At 35.2% G+C, this 27,333-nt stretch overlaps 1 long non-coding RNA gene across 2 annotated transcripts in view; it reads left to right on the forward strand.

The window, feature by feature from the left end:
- LOC122329565 overlaps window positions 1-19,495 on the forward strand; it is a 53,717-nt gene extending 34,222 nt beyond the window's left edge. For both annotated transcript variants that reach the window (XR_006247924.1, XR_006247925.1), the window contains 2 exons: window positions 11,898-11,966; window positions 18,803-19,495. This is a non-coding gene — a long non-coding RNA (uncharacterized LOC122329565). The remainder of the gene's footprint in view (window positions 1-11,897; window positions 11,967-18,802) is intronic.
- The last annotated feature ends 7,838 nt before the right edge of the window (window positions 19,496-27,333 follow it).

Raw genomic sequence — 27,333 nt, forward strand, 5'->3', positions numbered from 1 at the left:
AAATATGTACAAATTAAACTCGCAGTTGTTGCTCTAATTATAATGGAGATTAATTTGTGAAATATTACCGTATTAAGTTTGTAGATTCAAGATAATACGGGGAAAAAGCTGTGTAATGAATGTTTATGTAAAATATTAGTTATAAAAAAGAAAAACCACTCATTTTTTTAGATTGTGCCTTTTTGTGTTATTTTAATATCCGTGATAAAGTTTTTATTTTAAATTTGATTTTTTTATATATATATATATATATATATATATATATATATATATATATATATATATATATATATATATATATATATACATATACAGTTACTTGTGTGTTTTGATAAAACAGGTTTCAGTTGTTTAGATATGTGACTGACAATGTAACATTTCTGATCTGAACTAAAACGTTATCTATTGGTTAAAACACAAATTTGGGTTGTGTCTAAAGCTGAGTTTAAAACTCAGGACACAATTAAAAATGTTGCTCTTAGTATGCTTTCAGTCACGTTTCGCTCTTAGCCTGGTTTTCAGCTATGCTCTTTGCCATCACTTTTTGCATTCTTTGCGAGCCGTTGCAGCTCGCTCCGGCCTGCATGTCTGCTGCTGCCCAGCCGCAACGACAAGAAAAACAATCTAGTCTTGTTACTTCTATTTCTTTACCCTAGTTCCGTTTTTTTCTGTGAGCGTTTGTGTGAGTTAAGTTTTGCCCACCGTGTCTCTAAGTCTCCGACTGAACCACCACTCCACTTCTCCAGCCAACCCCCAATCATCAGCCTCTCAAAACTCCAACGACCACTGAACTTCCAGCAACCTCGGGAAGGGAATCCCGTGACTCCAGGTTCAGGCTGAACCGGTGAATTTAACACAAATCTTAACCTCATTGAAGAACTCGACGCGAGGGTTAATTAAGTGACTGATGCTTGTTCAGGTCTATGCAATTGCACATATTGCTGGGGATTTCACATTTTCATTCTCTTGAACTCGATCTTTCTTCACTCTCTCTCTTTCCCGCAACTTGCATAAATGTGCGAACGCGTATGTTTAGACTTATCCAAAAAAACCTTATCTTTATAGATAAGCACCTTGTATTTTGCGCTTGCAAGTTCATGTCTTAAACTGCGATCTTGTGCTCTGTGCTAATTAATAATGTTTTCACTATATTTTGGATTAATATCCAGTGCAGATTTGACGCTATACGGCTCGTTCAGTGAATCGCTGACCGACTCGCCGATCAGCTGTAGAATACCGATTCTGTTCAAATGCCCTATAAATGATTCATTTTTGAGCTGATTCGCTACATACAGATAGATGGTTGTGTATATAGCCGGTATGATAACATTTGAAAGTTCCGACGTGTGAGATTTATAACAAGGGATGGAGGACAGAGGACTTCGGCTCTGTGTGTTAAAGGGTTTGTGCGGTGCAGACCAGCATCTCCCGCTGTCTGCCTGCTGGAAATTTTCAGTGCTGATGGAGCTATTGATCATGCACACATTAAAATGATGTCTACTGCTCTAAACACCAATGACAGAGAGGTACATTAATCAGGAAATCAATGACTGTGTCAATGGGCTGCTGGGGCTTGACAATAGATTGCAGCGTAAAGACAAGAGGCCCGAAATGCCGTTCTCTAGAAAGTCAGCGACCCATTCAAACTCCAAGTGTTTATTTTAATCCGCGCCATTACATCAGACTTGGGGTATAAAGGATTTTAATACGTTTAAGGAGCGTCTTGCATGGAGGAGCTCAGACTCCTTGAGGGAAAATGACTTATAACCCAGCTCAGAACTGTTGCTTGTTTGACGTAAAGTAATGAGTTGATGAAGGCTGAGCAATGTGTCAACGTATCACTTAAACAGCTGTAATTTGTCAGCCAACAAATTAGCTCTGTTCCAAAACCTAGTGAGCTGCCCACCTTGGTGATATTTATAGGCATCATAGGGACACCGCTTATATGATAGCTGTTCCAAACAGTAGGCAGCTAAATTATGCTCATAAAATACCTTGTGGCTAAAATGTTAAGCAGCATTTCATGTGCGCTTTATAGATAAGGCAATCCCAGAAACCTTTTCAACTATTTTTATCCTGGTTGGCATATAGAGTGGAGCTAAATATTGATTATATATTAAATAAATGCATTTTTGTGTAACCTATTATTCAAAGGTTTTGTGTCAAATGTATCAAATATTTTTGAAATATGTCCTTTATGCTTTCCTAGGTGGTATTTATTTAGTTGAAATATTGTTGTTTATTTCAATTTAAAATAGCTGTTTTCTCTTTTATCGTATTTTAAAATGGAATTTAACCCAGTGATGGCACAGAAATATTTTCACTAGTCATTACTCTAGTCATTAGTATCACTTGATTCTACAGAAATCGTTCTAATTCGTTGATTAATATTTTTTCTGTTTTAGTTCATTACTTTTTTCAGTATTCTTTGATGACTATGAAGTTTAGGACACATTTAACGTGTCTTGCATTGTATCAAATGATTAACTTAAATGTAAGTACATAGTAGTTAAGGCCACCTAATATAAAGTGGGACCCAGTTTTTAATTGAAAAAAAAAATGAATATATAGTATTTATGACTTAAAGATGCTACGCTGTAAATAAATAAATAAAGTAGAAGGTGCACAACGTGATTAACATAAACACTAAACACCATCATGGCGACACTCATAAAGCTAAAATATGCAATAAAAATTAATTTAACAAGAAGAAAAAAAGGAAAAAATCTGTTAAATGTTGAAATGTAAACTTTTTAAATGCAATGTAGGAAATTCTGGGAAAGTCAATTTACATTTTTTACCTGTAAATTAGTCTTTTTCACTTACAAAAAGCATATTTTATCATAAAATTGTGTGAAATGTCTATTACAGTTTTTCACCCTATATAGTAGGGGAACTTACTTTTAATGTTTTAACAAGTTTCATAGTTTTTCACAGTTAAAATCGCAGTCTTACCAGTTATCTTTTTATGCGTACAACAAAGCAATCAATTATGTTTGTCTAATAACTGCTATTGTGAGAGATTCTGAATCTGAGAACAAAAAGACTACTTTTTTTAGCATTACAATCATATTTTGCTGTTTCAAGAAGGGAAAGAACCTTAACAATTCTCAAAACATTAGTGCAGTCCAACCATGGTTTCTGGGCCATTCAGAGCGTGATACACCAACCATGTCAGTCCATGAATAAATGTCCGCGTTCCATCTAATTTATTTCTCGCTCAAATTACAACCATGTTCCAAGTGTCAGCTCAAACCTCAATTATTTATACTGCTAACAACCTAAAGCAGAGGTTAATCAGCTGATAAATCTTCAATAGCCTTATAAAGCGATGCCTCACCTGTCATCGTTCGCAGCAGCTGAAGCTGATATTAGCCCGAGTGTCATTATCTGTTTCTGATATAGTCACTCAACTGTCAAGCTAAAATATGGCCACTGTGGTCTATTGAAATGAGCCCCGGAGCATCTGCGGAGTAATGATATTCCGAATAGAGCAAGGAAGTTACTTTCATCTGCCCTGGATGCCCATAACTCACTAGAGATCAGTATTTCTCTCGCCGCCCATCATGGTGATTGCTATTTTTCATCTAACGCAGATATTGCTTAGTATGCATGCGCTGTGCTGTATTTAAAGGCCTCAGGACAGGGAACCGAAAGCCTTATTCTGTTTTCAGACTTTTCTAAGACTGTTTGCGGTACAAATATTAGTCGAATGGAACGTCTTAAATTTTTCAATATTTTCAGACAGCAGGGGAAGCGTCAGATAAGTATATTGCTTATTTTCTCTGGACATTCGGTCGGATACAGTCTTTCAATATGAGCATAGACTCCGGTTATTTTGAATCCAGACTCATTTGGACTTCCTGCCATGTGTCTTTTCTTTTTTCCTTCTCCCATCAGGTTAAACTGAATTGCAGCAGCCTGCCTGTAATTTGACTTAAGACATAGGCAATTTCTCCCAGAGTTCTGAGCAGTGCTGACCGCTTTAATGGACAGGGGCTGACAGCGCGGAGCAGGAGACTGACACCTGTAACGGGAAGCTCAAATTAAAGACAAGGAGAGCCGGCAAACTGTCAGGTGGAGACGTTCTATGTTCTAATAGATCTGTGGGCAGGAAAGGTGAGGGTGGTCAGAGACATCCAAGACATTCACGTTCATATGAGGACCACAAGCTGCACATTGAAGTGTTTTCGTAGCTTCATAAAATTACGATTGAACCGTAGATGTTACGTGGACGATGACTAGCTTTCTGGGCCTTAATGTAATCAACAAATCTTAATTTTTATTTCAAAGATGAACAAAGATACTGCAGGTTTGAAATGACATGAGGGTGAGCAATTCATGACAGAATTTTCATTTTTGGGTGAACTACCCTTTAAGTTACGTGTTGCGTAAGGACTACCTAAAACAGCTATGATACGCTAAGAACTAAGGTAAAGTCTACCTAACATGCATCAATATATTACATCATTTAAAAAGTGAGTAATATGACCTCTTGATTGCTATTGTGTGTTTAAAGATAGCTTCTGTGGTGTAGCAAATGTCTGCAGTTTATTCTTCACTGCGCTGACATTAGTGCAGCTATTGCTCATTGAGTGGAGCAACATAGTCTAGAACTCAAGTCATGTAGCCACCCACAACCTATAGCCAGAAGCTCCACTCTTCAGCACAGCGATGACCATAACAGCTTTAACATAGCTTTTAAATGTCAAACATCACTGATCATTCAACAGGCCTTTTCTGGTACTCCAAAACATACAAAATATGTTTCCATTTCAGCGGTTACTGTCCCGATCTACTGTCCAGTTTTAGTTTATGCTACGGTTTTAGGATCTCTTGAGTAGTTGCATATTAACATGCGTATTACTAGAATATTAGCCATTTAATAGTAGTAATTAAGCACATATTAATGCTTTATTCTACATGACCTTATTCTACATCCTCAATATTGAAATATCTAAACAACCTATCAATAAGCAGCAAATTAGGAATGTATTGTAAAGCGTTACCATTTTTTACAGTTCAGTATTTATTTATATTGAAGTGCATTTTATTTGTATATTTCAGTTTATATTTTATTTTAATTTTATATCTTTCTTTTTGTTTTGTTTCTTTTTAAACATTCATGTTTCTTTTTTAATGATTTAAATTTCAGATCAAGTTTTCTGAATTTGCACTTGTTTTATTTAATTAGGTTGCCAAAGTAACATTTTGTTTGAAAGCATTAATGTTTTCCAGGTTGAATTGTTTAAAAATTCTAACACAATTAATTAAGCATCACCCCGCATTGAATTAAGAACGCTTTTCCAAATTAATTCAGTTTCTGAATTTTCATTTCTATAATTCATAACTGTAATTTTACAAAACTAAACATTCATTTGCCAAAGATACATAGATGAATAGACAGACAGTAACTTTCTCCAACACTAAGCATATATTCTCAAAGACACACACACACACACACACCCCAACTTTACATGTTGTGCTCGTATTGTCAGATGGCACGTTCTCATGCTGGAAAAACAGCAAGTTCTCTGATTGCAGTAAATGTAATCACTCATTACTTTGGAAAGCTCCCAGTGGTAGCAGCTGTTCAACAGCTATGAGGATTCTTATTATTTATGCAAATGCACACCTTTTTGAAAGGTTTTCTTCACATGTGTAGGTGTTATGACTGTCAGTCATTATTAACAATTTCCGTAGAAAAAAAAGTATTTAAAGGAACCAAGTCTTCATACCTGGACGAGATATTAAATATAGGCGATTTAAACTTAGTACCACTGCCAAAGAAGGCCAATCTTTGCCTCGGGTATGTTCTTTTACCCCTTCTTTATTTTCCAAGTTTCTTCAAGGACACCAATCAATTCATATTCATTCGATGCAGCTAGAAGTTCACAGATTTGTACATCTTCACAATGATGCTGTGCTCTCCTTTTTACATGTAGGTAACATATATGCTGTTTCCTTTCATCTTTACCTTCACAAAGGGAATGCGACGGCTCCGGAGGTGTTTGCCGTTACTTGCAGTTGCAATCTGTATTACCTTTATTCGTGAACCGAGAGGTTAAGCGTGTAAGAAGCAATGAGTGGTTTGTTTCTTGTGCTTGAATCAACGAGAAACGTTAAGATGCATAGCACACTAAGAGGCGAATTTGAAAATAAAGGTAGAGATGTTTTTTTGTTTAAAATACTACATTCTTTATTTATGTATGTATGTATGTATCCCATTCCCTTATTCATTATGCTTGAATATATATATATATATATATAATTATTATTGTTTTTTTAATGCAATTTTACAGAAACCGTAATATTGGTTAAATCACATTATGACCAGAATTTTGTAAACATGTAAACATGACCACTGTCTGAAGATTTATTTAAATACATTCAGCACTGGTCTTGATAATTGTATAAATTTTTCTTCACAACCTTCCGTTGCATCATTATTGACAAAAATCGAAACTTTTATTCAGACCATTAGACTCTCTGGTTAAAAAAGAAGCCCCGAGGAACGTGCGAGATGGAGCAAGTCCAAATTTATGTTGCTTTTAATTTTTTATTCTTACTCATTATCCCCCTCTGTTTCTCATTATCTTGAAGAGTTAGTTACACCTGAAATGCACAGCTATTGACAAAAACACTTTAATTTGGGCTTTAAAAAACGAGTGCACGTCGCTCATTTGGTAAGCGAAAATGAGCATTTTTAAAAGCGTGTTTAAAATGCAGCACCAGTTCTAGATTTGTTTGGAGTGCGCTCTGCAATTCTAATCATCCTGTCTGCTCTTCAGAACAGAAGTCAACACTCCAAGATTCAGAGCGGGACACTTCTGTCTGTCTCTTATCGTAATCCAGATTGGCTACATGCATCGTCTGGCCTGTTTCTGAAATCTGTCCCTGCATCTGGGACTGCACTGCCAGCCTGTGTCACTGCTCAAACTGGATTAAATCATACAGTGTTGGCAGAACAACAGTGCAACACCTAAAAAGTGTTGAAGTCCTTGAAATTCGTCACGGCTGTCAGGGGCCCTAGCTGAAGGTCAGTGTTCTCATCCATTCTTTAAGAATCTTTCTGACGGATGCTAAGGTCACTTAGAGGCAAGTGCACTTCTCTCTTTCTCCGTCTCTCTCTCTCTCTCTCTGTTAGAAATCTGTGCCAATCATGAACGCTGTGAGGGTTTTGGCAGAATGAAGAGACGATGGAATGATGGAATGATGGAATGTAGTGCCGCTTGTGGGGATTCGCAGATAGAAACAAAACTTTCATTGTGAAGGCTGAGCTATTTATACAGAGCGCACTGTGCTATTCTTCATCTATAAAAGCTGTAATTCTCGAATACATTTACAGCAATTTGGGCTAGTGTTTTGTAGTTTAAAAGACTAGTAATGATTGCTTTGGTCCCCAGGTCCACATTTCTGCCCCTGACATCAGTCTCACTGTTCCTGACAGTGTTTACTGGTAATTATGAGCAATTACAAATGGCTTTCTCTGTAAAGTCCCTGACAGTACGCAGCGAATGTCTTTTCTTAATTGTCTTGTTTTCTTAAAAAAAAAAAAAAAAAAAAAAAAAAAAGAATCCTCACTGTAAACTTTAATTTTACTTCTACTGTATGTATTAGTAATTAGTAATGCTTAATGCATTTTTTTAAACAGATATAAGACAATTATTTGTTAAAAAACAACAATGCAGCACATTTTTATCTTATACTATTTTTCCTTGTTTTAGCCTAAAGCTCACTAAATATAGATTTATACATAATTCTATATTAGGTTAAGGTTACTCACCATTGGAGTGAATGAGTGCCGTCAGAAATAGAGTGTAAACAGCTGATAAAAAAGCAATACAATAATCGATTATTGTGTTGTTAGATTTAAACCACATGTTCTGGCCAAAATAATATTCCATAATCCATAAAAGCACTTCCTCCAGTGAAAAGGTTTATACCCTGTTGTCCTGTCTGATCAAAATCTAAATATTTAAAACTTTTTTTAAACTGTTTTGGCTTGTACCCGGTGCTTGATCTGTGCATATTTCTCTCCTCATGCAGATGGAACAAGCTTTTCTCTTGAGAACATAATATTGGATAGAAGACTCCAAAGCGTCTTAGTGATAGATTTGTTTCTTACAAAAGCACACCTTTTCACTTCACTTGATGTTAATTAAGAGACTGGAGTTGTGCATTATCGTGATGTTTTTCTCTGCTCTTTGGGCTCTCATTCTGACGGCACCCATTCACTGCAGTAATTTCTCAGTGTCCCAAATTTGCTTTGTCTTTAACCTCTTGACATTTCCTTTTTATTTCCAGGTTTAAAGCAGTTTTCTAAAAGCAAAGCAAAGTCTTCGGCACATTTCTGACAGCTTGTACTTGCTATACATAGCTACATAAGAGAATTAAAAGGATGAGACATTTGATTTTAGGACAAGAGGCGCTGTTTGTGTAGGAGCCATCTGGGCCGGTTTAATGATGGTAATGTCTTGTGTTAGGATCTCTGGCTCTGAATTTTTATCCATCTATTTTGTCCATCTTTGCCATTCTTCTCATTTTCTGTCTGTTGTGTCCGTTATCGATATTTATAGACTTGAATTCCAGTTTAAATGACCCCATCAAATCAAAATAAGAGTTTAGTCTGTGTGTTAGCTTTGAAGGCAACAACCCCAGTGCACTCCTAAACTGTAAAAAAAAAAGTTTTTAAAGTAGTAAATAAAGATTATTCGACTGAAATATGAAACAACACACTATTTCGGTCTTTCTGCTTAGACGTGTCAACATTACCTGCAATGCAATAAAAAAAAGCATTTTCTTTCACATTTTTAGTGCGGATGTTGACACTTGACAAGTTCACTTCAGAGATTACACATTTAGTATTTGCATAGTTTCACTTCCATGAAAACAATCAAATATTTTCTAGACTGAGCATTTCCCTCCTTCGGAACCAGCGAACGGGAAATGGCTCATGGATATAATATACAGAAAAACATACTTACTGTTTTCATAAGAAAAGATGTCAATACAGGACAGAAAACGGCAATTCTTAAAGCATTTCATGGGGTTTTAAAGCAATTAGAAAACTTCCATCAGGAGAAACGTGACTTGGATTTTAGGGACGTTAAGCGAAACATAAACACAGTTTTAAGCGAAAAGCTGCAGTTTCTCTCATGGACGCAGAACAATTTGAGAAAAAGACCTAGAATGAATATTTATTACAGGTTGCTCTCAACTGTTTGATTAATGCTAAATCTGGTCTCTTTTTAAATTTTTGCAAAACAATAATTTCCTTTGGAATTAATGCTGGTTATATCTATTCATAAATAATACTGCTTCAAGGCATTTGTTTAATATTAACGATTTTTACTCGCAGCATAAGGTTCTAAATGCTGTTTTAATCTGTAACATAAGCAGTCGGCCCATTGTTCTACTTTCCCCGGATCAAAATTCTTTGAAGTTAAATATGCTTCTCGGAATTAACACCGAGAACTGGGAACATAATATGTATTAGTCCATAATACAATTGTGTTCTACACCAGCGCTTAATCCTTTTGTGTAAATCCGCTGATATATTGGCCAGCTGTCTACCTTTTTCGTACCCTGCCGGCGTTATTTCACCTTTCTCAATCAATCGTGACATCTCCATCCTAATCTGTCTAAACAGATCTCATTTTATAAAGAAAATTCTGGTCTGAAGTGATTTTTGGTATTAGTACGTAGGCAGATATGATTATAAACGTCAACTGTGGTTGTGTTTGTTGAGAGCAGTGCTAAAGCGCTGAGGAGATTCAGAGTCATTTTGCATGCTATACGCACTCGGGGCATATTACACATTCATTCCACACAATGTGATTAAATGCTTGTTTTCACAGAAAATGCACTGAATATGAACAATACCACCACTTTCCTGGGGGAAAACACTGCTTTTATGAGCTTTTAGACACTTTGCATTCTAATCTCCGAATCTTTAGGGGGATTTGCCATGCTAACCATGCCAGTTAATCAAAACCTCACCAGCAATTTATTTATTCTTTCATGAATTCCCACTTGTGTCCTTCTGTAGGAATCTTCTAGAACTATTTCTGAAGTTATTGGCATTTTCTGCAGTGGAGAGGTGAATATCTTTTGTTGAAGTTGCGATGACCTCTCTCTCTCTCTCTCTCTCTCTCTCTCTCTCTCTCTCTCTCTCTCTCTCTCTCTCTCTCTCTCTGTGTGTGCGCGCGCGTGTGTATGAGGAGGTAGTTTGATTAGTTTGCTTGGCCAATCATACCACATGCAGCACAAATTAAATCTAGCGAGGATCCTCATAATTACCCACAATCCTTAGTCATCAAGGAATGTAAATCGACCACAACTCATCTTTATTCAGAGAGAGATTTTCTGAACAACTTTTAGTTCTGAGAGCATGAGAAAAAAATGGCATTTCAGTTTCATTTTTATGTTTGAGACACATCTGTAAGAAAACTGAGCCTGACATGCTAAATAAATAAATAAATAAAATGTATTTAAATTATAAAAAATAATAAAATATTATATATATATATATATATATATATATATATATATATATATATATATATATATATATATATAATATTTTATTATTATTATTATTTTTTCCAAAGTAAAGACATTTAATTAATCTGCATAATTTCCACATTTTGATACATTGAAAAGGACTCTGATACAGGCAAAATTTGAGATCAAGAACAATTGATGCATTAAATCTACCTACTTTTCATGCAGGGCAATATTATGTTCATTCTGTAGATAAATCATCTAACCTATCTAAAAGGTCACAACAAAAGAAGCTCAAAACAAATTCCTTCTAATGTCATTTTTCTCCCGTAAAGTAACGGAGCGCCAAAGTGTACCGTATTTATGGCAAGTGTCTGAAGTGTAAATTTGTGTGTGTTTTGTTTATGTGAGAAATATCCTTCAAAAGAGAGCTTAAAAGCTGCTTGGCACTATTGAATTTCAGCCACACAATATGTTTATATTTTCTCTGAGAGAGAAATCAAATGTCAGTATTCCCAACTGAGCACAATTAGTTCCGCTAGAGTGTAAAACGGTCTGAAGACATGAAGCTCTGGTCAGCGTTATCGACGGCTATAGCAGAGGTATTGAATTTTCCAGTTCGCCTGAACACAATGATTAATTTTCAGCTGTTTTGAGTCCATTCTCATATCATTTTACCAGACTACTGCTACCGGACCGACTAAGAATAAACCAGGCCGTGTGCTGTCTGGAAATCTTTAGAGAGAGGGAAAGAAAGATTACTTTCCTTTTTTTTTGTCATCTTCTTTTCGCTAGTTTTAGATGTATTTTCAGAGACACAGTTTCGGGTCATGCATCTTTGCGGTCAGCGAGCAGGAAAAGTGTTTACTAATGTGGATGCGGAGCTTTGCCTTCAAATAAATCACGCCGCAGTCATCAGAAAAATCATTAAAATTCACATCTTCCCCACAACATATGGAAATACCAGCGAATTAAAGTGTTCGAAAAAGACACCGGGATGGCATTTCACATGCGTGATTAAAAAACTGCCCTTCGGAAGAAAGCGAAAAGTCTGCCGTCAGTGAAAAGCGACAGCTGTCAGGTCTGTTGTGGCAGCCCGAGAGAAGAGTGAAGGAAGACTCTCCTGTCTCCTTCGCAGAGGTGTCATCCGTGATAAATAAAAGAGAGGCACCTGGGTGGTCAGAGAAGAGTCTGTTTAATGTCTAGACAGGAGGAGAGGGACCCGAGCCCCTGAGAGCCTATAAAGAGCCTGAAAGTGTTCATTTCGCATGCAATAGTCTGTCAAATGGAAGAAAACGAAACCTCACACTCGCGCATTGTATTATGGAAATGTGCTTACTATGTTTTATACAATGAAAGAGACATTTACATTTCTTTACCCTTCTTTCTAGAGCGGCTCCTGAGGCTTCAGCCCATTTGTCACTTTGAAGGAATGCAGCAAAAAACTGTCAAAATATGAGGTTAGTAATGTATATATATATATATATATATATATATATATATATATATATATATATATATATATATATATATATATATATACATACATATATGTGTGTATATATATATATATATATATATATATATATATATATATATATATATATATATATATATATATATATATATATATACAGTATGTGTGTGTATTTACACACATATATACATATATATATATATATATATATATATATATATATATATATATATATATATATATATATATATATGTTCATGTTAATTTGCCTTTATCTACAGACACTACACAAAACAATAAGAGAGATAAAGTTTCATGTGAGGGGTAGGTTTGGGATAAGAGGATAGAAAATACAGCTTGTACAGCATTAAAGGCAAAACAAACAGTTTCGAATGCCTCCATAACAGCTGTGCGTATGTGTGGGAGAGAATCTGCAGTATATTAGTGGAGGTAGTGAAGCGTCTCTGCGCTCAGTCCAGTGGAGATGTACAAAGCCTCTTTCCCTTCCTCATGTCATAGCTGACCCTGCCTTCTCCAAGCACATGCTATACACCCCACACCCCTTAACCACAGACATGCAACACTGAACATGATTCGAACACACACGCTCTCCCCAGCTCCATCAGTTACTGTCCCTCATACCCTCAGCACTCGACTTCTCAAACCAGCCAGCATTCTTCAGTCATCCTTCACAAAGCCCTTAGCTTTCATACAAGCTGAAACTAAGACAAAGTGCTATTGTAGTACCATGGTCTTGAACGTATTTTGTGCGTGTGGTTTAAAAGTTCTATTTTACAACATTGGTAACATTACTAACAGTGAAAAATTACTTGTAAAGCATGCATTAATCTTAATAGTAATTTTGAGATTTACTAATATGATATTAAAATAAAATAAAAAGAATTACTAAATATATGCTTTCATAGTTTGTTTTTATTTATACACACACACACACACACATATATATGTATATATATATATATATATATATATATATATATATATATATATATATATATATATATATATATATATATATATATAAATTTTACATAAAAGTAAAAATATATTTTCAAATTTTAGTTAGTTAAACAAAAGTTTCTAACAAAATTTTATTTATTTTTATTTTTTTATTTTATTTTTTATTTTATTATGAGGTTATCATTATGATCCAAAAAACAAATGGGAAATTGATTACAAATTCTAATTTATAATTACCATACTAAACATATGATTGAAAATGTACATTTATTGTTTTATGAGTTTATCAGTACAATCTCCAAACAAAATTTATGTTAGTAATTATATAATTATTCACACAATATTTTATATTGATTTGCTGCATAAAATATCTCATAGGTTTAAAATGAACATTTATTATTCTTGAGGCTTGAAGCATTCCTAATGTTAATCATAAAGTTATCATGAGTGAAAAAATACTGCAAGAAATGCATTGCCCCCTGTTAGTTAATATTATTTACTGCATTATCTAACATGAAGCGGTATGACCTCATTGTGAGAAGTTATCATTGACACGTACTCAAATATTTACATTTTACAATAACTCATTCTCTTCAACTTAGAAGGCATTTATATTGAGTTGAGGTGCTCATGTGGGGCAGTGGGGTTCGATTCTATCAATAAAAAAGCGTCAAAAAGCCTTCTAAGAAAGACGAGCAATAAAACAAAGATTAGCCTGCGCGCACTCTGCTTCATCATCAAACCTCTATCATTGTCTTAAAAGCTTCTGTACTTTTGCCACCACCAGCGGGTCACTGCAGGGCCGGGGCTATAGAGAGGAAGATTAGCATTAGCATGTGGAGAAAAGAGCTAATGAAGCGCTCATAGCAGGTTATCGTATGTCTCCCCCTCGCACATCTGTGTGACCATGATCCTCTCACAAATCAAATCTCTGGCCAGTCCTCCAGATGGATAATTGCGGACAGGGATACGATAAGCTTTTGTAATAGAGATCTGTCAATCAATGAATGCCACATGACTTCTCGATCCGGAGTGTTTACTCAAACGGAATGGAAGAATTCGGCCGGTGCCGCTCGGGCCACTTCCTTTTCTGCCGCTCCGAAGGATGTTCTTGCTTCATTTCATTAACTGGGTGGGAGTAAAAGCAAATTTGCCTTATGAAAAGCAATTACTGCACTGCTGACTGGTGCTTTTGTGTGTGGAGGAGAGAGTTCCTGTCCCTCTTCTTCACGTCGGAAACTTCTGCATCATTGATTTTTAAAACAGAGCCAGACATTACAGCTCTTTAGCTCAGCAAACCCTTTTCACTTTACCTTTATTAGGGACAACTTGAGGCCTTGTTAAACATCTTATTTAAAAATCATTATGAAATATAAAACATATGTTTTGCAATTATTATGTTTTAAAAATATATATAATTGTACTAAATGTATATACACTACTCTTTAAAAGTTTTGGGTCAGAAAGGTTTATATATATATATATATATATATCAACAAGGATACACTACATGGATAAAAAGTGACAGTAAATACAATTATAGTTATAAAAGTTAAAAGGTTGCTATTTCAAATAAAAGCTGTTCTTGAACTTTCTATATAACTTTTAATATAATATATTTTTAAAGAATAATTTAAAACTGAAGACTTAGTATCGGTTATTAGTATTTATTAGTAGTGTATTAAAATATTAACACATGTATATTAAAATATGAAACTCATATTTTACAATATTAGTCTCCTTATATAATCATTATTTTAATAATTATTATTATAGTTAACTAAAACTAAAGCCATTAAAAAATTGGTACTTGAATAAAAATAAGATATCAAACATGTTTAGCATTTCTAATTATTATTATTTTTTTTACTTGATGTAATAACTAAAACTTATACTGAAATTAAATAAATGAAAACTACGTAAACTGTAATGTTTTATTCAAAATGTATTAGATGCAAAGAAATATGAATTGTAATGTAATTTGCTTGGTTTTCTTTCCATGACTTAAGTGAGAACCACATATGAACTCCATATATCAACCCCCCAGAACACCCTAGCAACCAGAAAGTAATACCCTGGCAACCAAGTACAACATCCTAGTATCTTCACAACAGTTTCTGCAGACGTTTCTGCAGCTGTCCCATTTTATCTGAAAATCTAGTCTCTAGAATGTTTTACACACACACACACACACACACACACACACACACACACACACACACACACACACACACACACACACACACACACAAATATTGCACTGACCCTCCCATGACACCTTGATTTTAGGGATATTTTCAGAATATTTTGGGAAAGGCTTTAGACCCATTTTATTTATTGGAAATTGAATGAATCCGTATTAAAGTGCTAAGAAAGCCATTACTCTTTCTTTCAATCTAGTTATTGAGATAAGCTTGCTAAGAGGAATGTAAGTGCCAACTTATTAATGCAAGCAATTTGAGTGATTGTGTCTTCTTTAGGCTGTACTGATTCACAATGTGTGATAAAGTCTTTCAGCCGGTGATCCTGTCATGATCTATGTGCATCAGCTGGGCTGCTACGGTACGTTTATGGGGTACAGAGTGCTAGCGATGCAAAAAATGAATTAAAAGATTCTTGAAGTAATGGCGCAGGGGCCAACAAACACATGGCACAAATACTGCTAAAGCTAAGTGTGTGGGCAGAGGATGTTATCAGAGGAGGTATGGAAATGATATTTACTGCATGAACTAGGGCTGAATCACGATTAATCTCATTCTAATTAAGAGTTTAAATATTACATGTATGTGTAGTATTTATATCTATTACGCATATATACTGTAAATACGCATGTAAAGGAAATATATGTTTGATTTACATTAATGCTGTCAAACGTTTTGGTTTACATAATATATGTGTGTGTATGTATATATAAATACACACATATAGTATATATTTAGAAAATATTTACATGTATATACATAAATGTATTTTTTTTCTAATGATTTTTACATCCAATTATTTCTCATTTACAGTATTATTTATATACTGTATTTTGTATTTTCAGTTTTCCTTTTAATTATAGCTTTAGTATTTTTTTAGTATCTTTTTTTAAATTTTGCTTTTTTCAGTTTTAGTTATTTCAATGCTATAGAACGTATCTGAATTAAAGTCGCCAGTGCAGTTTTTATTTATTCTTACTTATTTTTTGCTTGTCTTCTCAAATAATAATAACAGAAATAACCGTTTTTCTTTTAGTTTACTTTAACAATAAAACCACGTCTGATTAAAAACTGATTCTCATTGTAAATATAGAGCGCTCAGGTGTCTGAATCAATACACCAAACTAGCATCCTGCACACAAACTGCTCTTTTCTCTAATGAATAAAGAGCAGAACAAAGCTTAGACAAAGCAATGTCATTTAAAGATATCCTCCTGTTTCTCATTGGAGCCTAATTTACGTCCTTGTTCTAATTTAAGCAGTTTTTAACAACAAGGTGGCGAACAGCAGGGCTAAATTCCCACAGCTCATTGTAATAAGGCAATCACTACACCTGTGTCTTTTTGTAATGCGAGGCACCAATTTTCTTCACCTGAGCTCAAGCACAATGTGCAGAGCTAATAAAGCACAGTGATATTGTCTGATTTAAGGGTATGAGAAAGAAATTGAGAGAGAAACTTATATACTATATATATATATTAAGTCAGACTAATGAATATGGTTATTTCATATTTTTATCTAGATTTGTGTGTAATTGTATAACATACCGTGCACTGCAGTAATATACTGGTATGAGCATATGACAGTCTGAAATTAGAATCATAACTAGCATTCTATAATTTTTTTCTGTCAGTAAATTATGATTTTCTTTATTTTTGGGTGAACCGTCTATTTAAAACTCACTGTACAAGCTTGAACTTCCATCATTTACTCACTGATTTGCCATCATGTCCTTTCCTTCCGAATGTCCTTTTATCGCTGCAGAATACAGAAGAACATGAGGTTTCATCAGTTTTTTTTGTTCTCAATTTGAAAGTCAGCGGGAGCCAAAGCCTTAAACTTTCTAACATTGTACTCGCAGTAGATTATTTTTGGCAACCCACGGGAAGAAACTCGGTTCGGGAAGGTGTAACGCGACATCCCTGTGCACTACATTTACATAAGAAAACACAGTTAACAAAAATTAGGTATTGCCACAATGCAATGTCTTTTACTGTATGTAACAAAGTCACCAGGTGAACTGATCTGCCTATTCAAATGCGACTTTGGCCTGCTGTATTAGGATGGCTTCAGAACACGGTCTGCACTATTTGCAGGAAATGAGAAAGCCAAATGCAGGCTGACTCGGTGGGGCGGGAGCCCGTCTCAGCTCTTAGCTCGGCCCGCCAGACGTAATCGCTGCACACCGCCTGATTTAAGACAGAGGTCTTTGGATTTAAATGTCCCATTAGAATTCAATAGATGTGAGAAGTGATACGCATCTAAACCAGAGCAGGGCATGTGCAAGCAGAACAAAAAGCTGATTAAAAGATGCGCTAGGCAGTTCACCATCTGAATGCGCATGGACTTGTCAGTGCTAAATCTATGGCATCTCACTCCATCTACTTCCCCGCCGTCGCCGTTCTTAGTCTTACGGTGTGACGCGGCATTTTTGTACCTGTTAAAGTCAACATGAAATGTCATATGAATCTATTTTACTTCTAATGTGACATATTTCTGAGTTAAGGAGAGAATATTAAATGTGAAAAAGCGGAATGGGACTTCATTTTATCCATCTGTAAGTGGGTGTTACATCCTAAAATGAATTAGGTAGTTGGCAGAGAGAAGACTGAAAAGTGAAGTCAACCCAGAGGCTGAGAAAGTTTTAATTAAAGATTATGAAGACAAACTTTTTTCTCTATATATAATGAATTGTTAGAGGAATGTGTATTAAGAAAAAAGTAGGGTTTTGATTTCATCTCGACTGAATTTGGTTTCGGATCAAATTAGAGCAAACCTTCTATTTTATTTTAATGTAATAATTTAAAAATACAACAGAGAGTATTAATATTATATTTTTATTAGAAGTTGAGATAAAAATATAAATAGAAAATATGTAAATTATTTAAAAACGATTACTTACACGTTAATTACACCATAATAACACACACTCAAATTTGGGGTTCACTTTATTTTAAGGTGTATTTTTTACAGTGTAATTAAATTGAAGTACTGGGAAATATTAATTAACCACATGAGCTTTCTATATGGTTAGGGTTTACTTGCATGCGGTTATTGTTATTATAATATAATAAATACATGTAACAAGGTAACTAAATTTGCTGTGTTTGAAATGCTAAAACTATAAAATATGAGGACAATATGTATTTGAACACTTTTTGTAAACCTTTATTATAAATATAAGTAGAATCTCTCTGTCAGACACCGATTTCATTATTTTGATCGGCTGCCAAAACACACACAAAGCGGATTGCGGGATATCATTGCCGGTGAAGGATTCATCTATACTGCCTTAAAAAAAAATGGACCAGATGGAGGCATTTAAGAAGACAGCGTGTTACGCAATCATTCAATTCGGACCTCCATTAATCCCATCCTACTCTAATAAGGCAGCAAACAAGGTTTCAGACACTCTTTCTCTGTCTCATTCTCTTGTTCTCCTGTGGTGAGACTGTGAAAGCTAGCCGCGGATCCATTTACACAGTGCAAGAGCCACTCGAATAACTAAAAGTTAAAAAATAAGGGGACGAAAACAACTCTATATTGACCAAAGCCTAGTATCTGGTGTTTAAAAAGCAGCGAATCAAAAGTCCCCAGTGGCTTTAATGCAAGAGACTGATTTCCTTTTATTCCACAGACCTAACCCCCTCTGGAGCGCAAGAAAGCCTCGGACAGCGGAAGTCCGGCCTCCCGTGCCCTCGACGTTGCTCTCGCTTGTATCAGGGCTTTCAAAGGCAGGACCTTTCGAGGCTTTCAGTGACTCCGAAAACCCAGAGTCCTGGTGAGGCCACGGAGACCCGCTGGTCTTTCTTTGGAAGAGTGATATTGTTGGAATTTGAGAACATGGAGTCACACAGCAAGTGAGTACAAGCTAAATGCCACCTACTGGATCCAGAAAGCCTGAGGGACAGGCTGCCACAGAGTACCGGTTCTATGCGTGACCTTTAGCTCTGTGTCACAGCGACCTGAAAATCACACAAGACATGGATTAGAACTTATACGGTGGAAGCTGAGCCACGTTTGCTGCTGTAGTTCGGAAGCTTTCAGAATTTCATATTAGAAAGAAAAAGGGATAGATTGTTGTGTTAGAAATCGATTGGTTTTCTGTTCGTTGTCTGTCAGGAAGCATTTCACCAAATCTCTGAAAATGTATTTACTTAGAAGATCGGTGAATAATATACTATCAAATTGTCAAGTTAATGGGAATTAATAAAGAGGTGAAGAGCTGAAAATTGTAACATTTAAATATGTCAAATTAAAATTTTTGCAAATAATACGTTAATACCTTTTAAAGTTTATTTATAAATTAATATATATGTACAGTAAATGACTAAAGCGATTTTGGTGTTTGACAGAAGAAACATATCATATCATTTTGTCTGTAAAATGCAATGAAAAAATGTTGTATCAAATAAATGTAATATATATATATATATATATATATATGTGTATATATATATATGTATAAAAGTGACATATTTAAAAGTGACTTCATAATAAAGTGACTTCATATATTAACAAAAGCTGCAACTATGTTCCACAAAAGAAAGTCATACAGGTTTGACACCACACGAGCGAGTGAGTAAATAAAGTGATCGCATGGACGTTTGGTACACGGCCTTGTTGTAAGTATGCAATATTCCATGACCAACAAACACATTGACTCCAAAACCCGAGATTTCCAGTGTCTCCCTTTCGCTGGCAGCCCCATTCATGTTCTAGACCATCATTCACACACCCACGCTGAGCTTCATCGGTGTGTGGAGCGAACATGCAATACTCTATGAGCCAGATGAGCCACGCAATACAATATATCAGCTCCAGTGGAGCAACTGCGGGGAAGCCGCATTAAAAATAAAACGTATACGTGTAGCCAGAAACGGAAATTTGCCGTTTCAGGAAACTGCAGAGTGCGTTGCTTAAATGATAAAAGTCGGAAATCTCCATTACGACCTGACGTAAAACTACTCTCTGTATTTATCTTGCGAGAACCTTCCCTCTCCGGGTTGAACCTCTCTCCCCTAGACGCTCATAAATTGAGTGATTTCATTACAGGGGGCGATAAATATATTATTTAAATGTGCTTTAACTAAAGAGCACATGCTTAGCAGAGTAATCAGCATGTTTGTAAAATCACAGCTCAGTCTAATAATGTAAAGAGAGTAAAATGCATTGCCGTCTGAGACTAAATGGAGTAAGAGATTGTGGCAATGCTTGACTTATGATTAGCTGTCCTTATGAAGAAGCCAACTTAATTAACGAAACCATTTGCAGCAGACAACAGTCTGAGGGCTGTTTTGTTTTTCGGTGTTTGATAAGCCCCAACTTTTCTCTTTCGATGAGCCTGACGGCAAACACGAAAGGCCGCGCGTTTTAGCTGATGGCATTTTACAGCGTTTAAATATTTTTTGTCAGCTGACCGCACAAATTAACCCAAATTAGCGGCTCGGCTTCGTCACGAGCGCGCGGTTTTACGGCTTAAACCGCTGTGACTCAAAGCTGTTTTGTTTTTCTTTCTCCGCAGCGATGGCTTTTACTGGCTGGGAGCGCCGAGCGCACGTTTGGCCTTATCGAATGAAACAGCGCTGGAATATTTCACTTTGGTAAATATGTGAATAGTAAGAAAACAGGCCCTTGGGCCAAACTCTGCCAGGTCTGCTGGTCTCAGCACAGGCTCGGCTCTGACGGAACGTCTCATTAATGAGAGAGGGAAATGTCACATACAGGCAAGCGGGGCAAAGCATTTCGACTTGCCCCATAAAAGTCCGCGTAAAATAATGAGATTCCCCCCGTTGCTCGCGTTTCTGTCCGCGCTGCGCCTCACGCGCCATTTACAAAACGGCTCGGGTGTTGGTTTAAGAGAATCTGTAGCGTTTCCGAATGTTAAGCGCGCACCGGGTGAAACGTACGTCGTGAAAAACGGACAAACCAGCATGTCCTTGACTTGGTGTCGTAAAAACAAACAAACATCCGAATGGATTCATGCGACAACACAATTTCTGCCTTAAAAGGAAGAACGTCGTGACATTATAATCCGTGAACGGGGAAGTGGGTTTGCCATAGAACTGTTTTGAATATAAAACTGAGATTAGTAATGTATTCTATTCATAAGGTGATGAAGCTATTTTCTGTCATTTTAAAAGGAAACGGAAAGAAAAGGGATGTTAAATCGTTAAAGATGACGTATGGTATGGAACTGTACTTTATCTAACTTTATTTAACTGTTCAATAGTATAGCCACAAGATTTAAACGTTAAGTGTTAACCATAAAAACGTCATTCTCGACTCTGTCCCTCCTTCGTTTTTTAAAAGTTAGACATCAATTTTCTTATTCCTCAATCTAGTCAATATAACGTTTTTTGTGTGTGTGTATAAGGTCGCTGGAGACCTCAGGTATGTAAGGATTTTTTCCTGTGTGACTATATTTACATGATGACTCAATACCTGCGATACATATATTGATGATGCTGTTGATGCACCTTGATGACGTGATGTTTTATAATTACCGCCGGTATAAATCAAACGAATATCATCAGCAGAAATTTAACTGGTTTGATTGGCTTTGTTGCAGAGCAATTACTTTACGCAAGGAAATATAACTGTCACTGCCATTTGATAGTATGTGGTGAATAAGTTGCCAGTAATGGAAAACAATAGTTTTTAGAATATGATTGAGATTGCAAATATGAGTAAGATGCTGCATGTATAGGCCTAGCGTGGAAGTGCACTCTTAATCATCTGTTCAAAGAGATCCATGCTGGATATATAGATCTGGGTCGTTAATACCTAATAATTGGCGGAACATTCATGCATTTAAGAGTTAATATTATTTTAGTGTGAAAATAACGTTGTGTTTATTTTATTTAGCATGGCAACATAACACTAAAATGACTATAAAAAAAATTATTAAAACAACTTTAAAGCTCAAAGATTTACTAGAATAATTTAAATTAAAATTTTTATTTAATTTTTTAATATATATATATATATAAAATTTAGTGTAAAATTTCTTCTTTAAAAAAATGACAATTTTTAAATAATATCTTTCCAATTCATTTTCTTTGTAACCACCTCAATGTAAAATTAATTCATTAGTTTGTTTGTTTATTCGAAAAGGTTTGTTTTAATAGTCTTTTTTTTTTTTTATTAATTCATAAATATATTGGACGTGCAAACAAGGTGAACATGTGCATCTCTCCGCTTCAAGCACCGACAATAACGTGTTTTAAAGTACTGAAATTGAATGAATGCTTGGCATTACCATCTAACAGTGTGTAAATCACATTCAATCTAACCGGAGCTTAAAGCTTTAAAAACACTCTAAGAGATGATCTAATCCACGACGAACATGAGAGTGGAAATTCATATGTAAAGGCCATTCTGAGCCTCATAAAATCAAATCTTCAAATGGGACCCTGCTTTGTGGCAGAGGATGAGTTTGCTTTGATATCATGCATTTTTGATTAGTCTGGCCTCGGCCAATCGCCCGACGTGCTGGCGTGTGAAGGGCAGAGAGAGAGAGTTTGGAGGTCACACTCACAGTCTGAAATCCCCACAGCAAACAGCCCTCGCGCATCCCAGGAAACAAACACTCCAATATGCCAAGTGCTTATCATTTATCATTGAGTTCCACTAGCGAAATGGTATTTGAACTCGGGTCAAAGTTTCTATTTTTTTGCCTTTTTTTATAAGCATAACTTCTCTTTTGAGGCCAAAGGCTCTACGGGGTCTTTCAGAAATGTAGAAATGTAATGAGAATGTATGACTGTTTGGTTCACTGACAAGCTACAGTTATATTAGCTACCTCTGACATTGAAGCCACCGGCCCAATTAGAGTCAAATGACACTCGTGCACTGACAAGTGGATAATTATGTGGGAATCCAATTTTTTGACTGATTCTTTTTTTAATTTAAGGTCGTCGAGGTCGAATTCTTTGATCGAAGAGGATGTTCGTGGATCCCCATTTCGTTCTTCAACAGAAAAAAACAACAACACATTAATCTAGTGTTTGTGTCCATCCTTTTCGCTGTTGCGTAGTTGATTATTTAATGTTAGATCATTTCAAAGTAAACCCCAAAACAGATTAAACAAAAACTACGCTTGTTGCGTTATTCGACCGTAAGACGCTTTGGATAAGCATCTGCCAAAAAAAGATGTTTAACCTTGCAAAAAAAACCAAACGAACCGTAAATAAAAATAAAATAAATTCTGGTTGTCAACTTTTGTATGGCTAAATCAGTTTGAAATTTTATTGATACTGAAATTTAATTTTTATTTTATATATATATAAAGAAAATGTACAATTTAAGATTTTCAATAAACCGTTTTTTTAAACAATCTAAAAATAATCTCTCTAATGAATTGTTTTGTCAGTCGAAGTTGCATATTGGTAAAAAATTGTTAAACCCTTCTGATTAATTAATGACACAGATAGGCAAAATGTAATAAACAATACAAATAAGCTAAATGGATAATGTAAAAGAAAATGTGATTAGCCTCAAATGCTTATAATTCACAGAAGTATTAAGCCTATTAAATTTATAGAATATGCAAAGCACGATATAACTGTAAGGGTTTCAATGAATCCATCAAAATGAACATATATTTAGAGGCGCATTTTCATGTCAACACATTGTTTTTTCATTCTATTTCAGACTCGAAACTCCAAACGTGAAAAGCAAGGAACAGATTGCTTTGCTCAAAGTTTTTCTGCTTGCACACAAATGCATTTACTCCAACTAAAGAAGCAGACTGGAGTTCAGAGATGCCGCGTTCACCGCGAACGACAAGCCGTCTTGTGTTGTGAGTGTCGGTGCTTTTATTCTGCCTCGCTCTGAATGAGAGAAAATGCGAGGTGAAAAGCCCTGGTCTTGTTCACGATCCTGCTGTCTGATGTCAGCAGACACAAGGGTGACAAAATGTCACTTTAATCAGCCGTAATTAAGAACGAGGGAGAATATCTCCCAGGGTTTCTGCACTCTCAAGATAGCTGTCGTATATAGTGCATGCTTCACAGCCAGGGTGACAAGAAAAAGAGTGACAAAACAACCTCAGGTCATAGCAATTTATAAATAAAGGTGACGTATCTGACAGCAGAAATAAGCCATGACTAGAACAGCAAATTTACTAATTAATCTACGCTGGATGTGTAATGCAATTCAATTCAAATGATAACTAAGGGCAATGTGTAATTAATAGAATATTTTATTGTATTTTGCTTTTATTTAGTTCATATCTGGACCAGATTAGAGACTAGTTGGGCGTCATAACAATATGGTTGCACAATCGTATCGGTTTTGATGAGGTGACTTATTCTGATTTGTAAATCAGAGGGTGATACACGCCTGTCGGTCCAGATTTAATCAGCTTTTATTGTGAAGAAATAACTCAGGTGCATGTTGGGGGCTTATAGGAAGATTTAGTCTCTTCAGCTGCAGATACATTAGAACAATCTAAAAACAATCTCTGTAATGAAATTTTTTTCTCCTCTCATCTCCTTGTATAGAAGAGGGATTTAAGCAAAAAGCATGGAAAGTACAGATCAGCGAGAGCGCAACGGAATTATTTAAAAGGGGAATTATTTTCAGAGGAAATCAGGAAAAGCATACTGTATTTCCTATATAATGCTTTTAGGAGTGTTTCTTTTTTTTTGTATTAATCAAGTGTCGTTGGACGGAGTCCAGAGGTCTTGTCATTGCGTGAGAATGGCCTATAAAGCATGCAGTCGAATCGTTGGTTTGATCTCACACAGGGAACCATGGGATAGCTTAATTCATCTGTTAAGTACATCTAAAGCAATGTCCTTCCCTCGGCTGAACTGGAGGGACGTTTGTTTTAAAGCAGCTGGAGAAAGTATTTTAAATATGGAGTAGCCAGTTTCTGATATTTTTGGATCTTAGGAAACAAAAACAGAAAAATAAAGAGACCGGGGGTTTGCTTTTAGCTTATTTTGTTCGTCTGTAAACCACATGTGAAAAGAGTGTGTGTGCGTTTCTCATATTTTAATATTTACATGTTTGTGGTTGATTTTTTTGAAAGAATATTTTTGTGCTCAACCAGGATGCATTTATTTATAACGGTAATATTGTGAAATGCTATTTAAATTTAAAATAACTGTCTTCCATTTTAATGTATTTTAAATTTTTTTTCATTCTTGTGAAGGCAAGGCTGGATTTTCATCAGCCATATACACCAGTCTGAAGAGTTACATCATCCTTCAGGAATCATTCTAACGCTGGTTTGCTACTCAACTTTGCTTCTTATCAATGTTGTAAACAGATGAGCTGCTAAATATTTTTATGGAAACAATGATTTTTCAGGATGCTCTGATGAATAAAAAGTTCAGAAGAACAGGTTTTATTAGTATTATATATAAATATATAAATTTTATGCTAAATAAAAGTATTAATTTCTTACATAAAATTTTTTTATAAAACACTTTCAAACAGCAGCGTATCTATAATTATTTAAGTATGCTGATGTTTAGTTATTATTTATTTATAATTTATTGTTGGTAATAAAAATAATGATTACCATATTCATAAAATAAGGTTTCATAATATATATATATATATATATATATATATATATATATATATATATATATATATATATATATATATATATATATATATATATATATATGTGCTACTTGGCACCCTTAGTAAATATAATCAAAGAAAGCTGTGAAAATTAATCTGCATTGTTAATCCTTTTGATCTTTTATTTTTACAAATCGACAAAAATATCTTTCATTAGATAATAAGAGCTTAAAATGGTGAAAATATCATTATAAAATAAATGTTTTTCTGTAATACACATTACCAATTAATGGCACTCTTTCATTCAATACTTTTTGAAACATCCATTTGCCAGTTTGACAGAAAGCCTGACAAGAGATCAGAGACCTTCATCCTGAATCCTCATGAAGACCCTTTAGATTCTTCTAGCTTCATGTTGGTGCTTTTTCTCTTCAGTTCACCTCACTCATTTTCTATAGGGTTTCAGGTCAGAGAACTGGAATGGCAAAAGAAGGAGCTTGGTTTTGTGCTCAGTGACCCATTTGTGTGTTGTTTTTGAGGTTTGTGTTATTGGAAGATCTAAACATGGCCCATTATAAGATTTCTAACACAGCCAGTCACTTTCTTGGTATTTGATAGAATCCATGGCATGAGTCTAAACTAGATGTTTCTCAGAAATATAGGTCCACAACATCAAAAAATACAGCAGCATATTTAATTGTACACATGGGGTATTTTTTTGCTGCTAAAATTGTCTTTAAAAAGCTCTTTTTTAGTTTTATCTGACCATAGAATCCAGTCCCATTTGAAGTTCCAGTAGTGTCTGTTAACTGAATATGCTGGAGTTTATTTTTAAATCTTTCTTGAAATCCTTCCAAACAACATGTGGCAATGTAAGTGCTGTTTGATTGTTGTTTTTAAGGGTTTCTGACCCCTAGACTCTATTCTACTTTCTGCTATCCTCCAACTGTGGTCATTGGAAAGTCTTTAGCCACTCAAACTCTCCTCCTCAGCATGCATTAGGACAATATAGACAGACATTCTCTTCCAGACAGTTTCCTAACATTCTATGTTGATTGGAAATCCTTAATTGCCCTGACGATAGAATGATGATAGATGATAGATTTTTGCTGCTCTAGCTCTTGTCTTAAAGCCACTAGACTTAATTATCTTTTGCTGCACATCAGCAAGATATACCTTTATCTTATATTTCTGAGTAACAGGAAGCTATGGCTGGATAATTTCATGTTCAGAATCACCCTGGAGTGCTCAAAATTGTGAACATGAAAAGGAATACACTTCAGAGGTATATTACTCAAAATATTTCTAGACGTGGCAATAACTGTGGTCAATGTGTATTTGAGAATATATATGTATATATATATATATATGGAAAGCATAATACTGTGGGAAATATTATAATCTACTCCCAAACGATTTGCTCAACAATTCTATTTTTTCAACCTAAACTGCAGTGATTGGTCTGATGGTGTCATTTTCATTTCATCATACCTGTAATGCCTGATAAAGCTGCGTTTGCGAGCGCAGTGCTGCTTTGCGTTGAGCGTTACCATGGAAACCTCTGTTTCTACTGCTCCGAAAGCAGCACCTAGTGGCAGCAAATATATATCTGAAGCATATAAATTT

The sequence above is a fragment of the Puntigrus tetrazona genome, chromosome 24 (genome assembly GCF_018831695.1).
Source record: "Puntigrus tetrazona isolate hp1 chromosome 24, ASM1883169v1, whole genome shotgun sequence".
In the NCBI taxonomy this organism is placed as follows: Eukaryota; Metazoa; Chordata; class Actinopteri; order Cypriniformes; family Cyprinidae; genus Puntigrus; species Puntigrus tetrazona.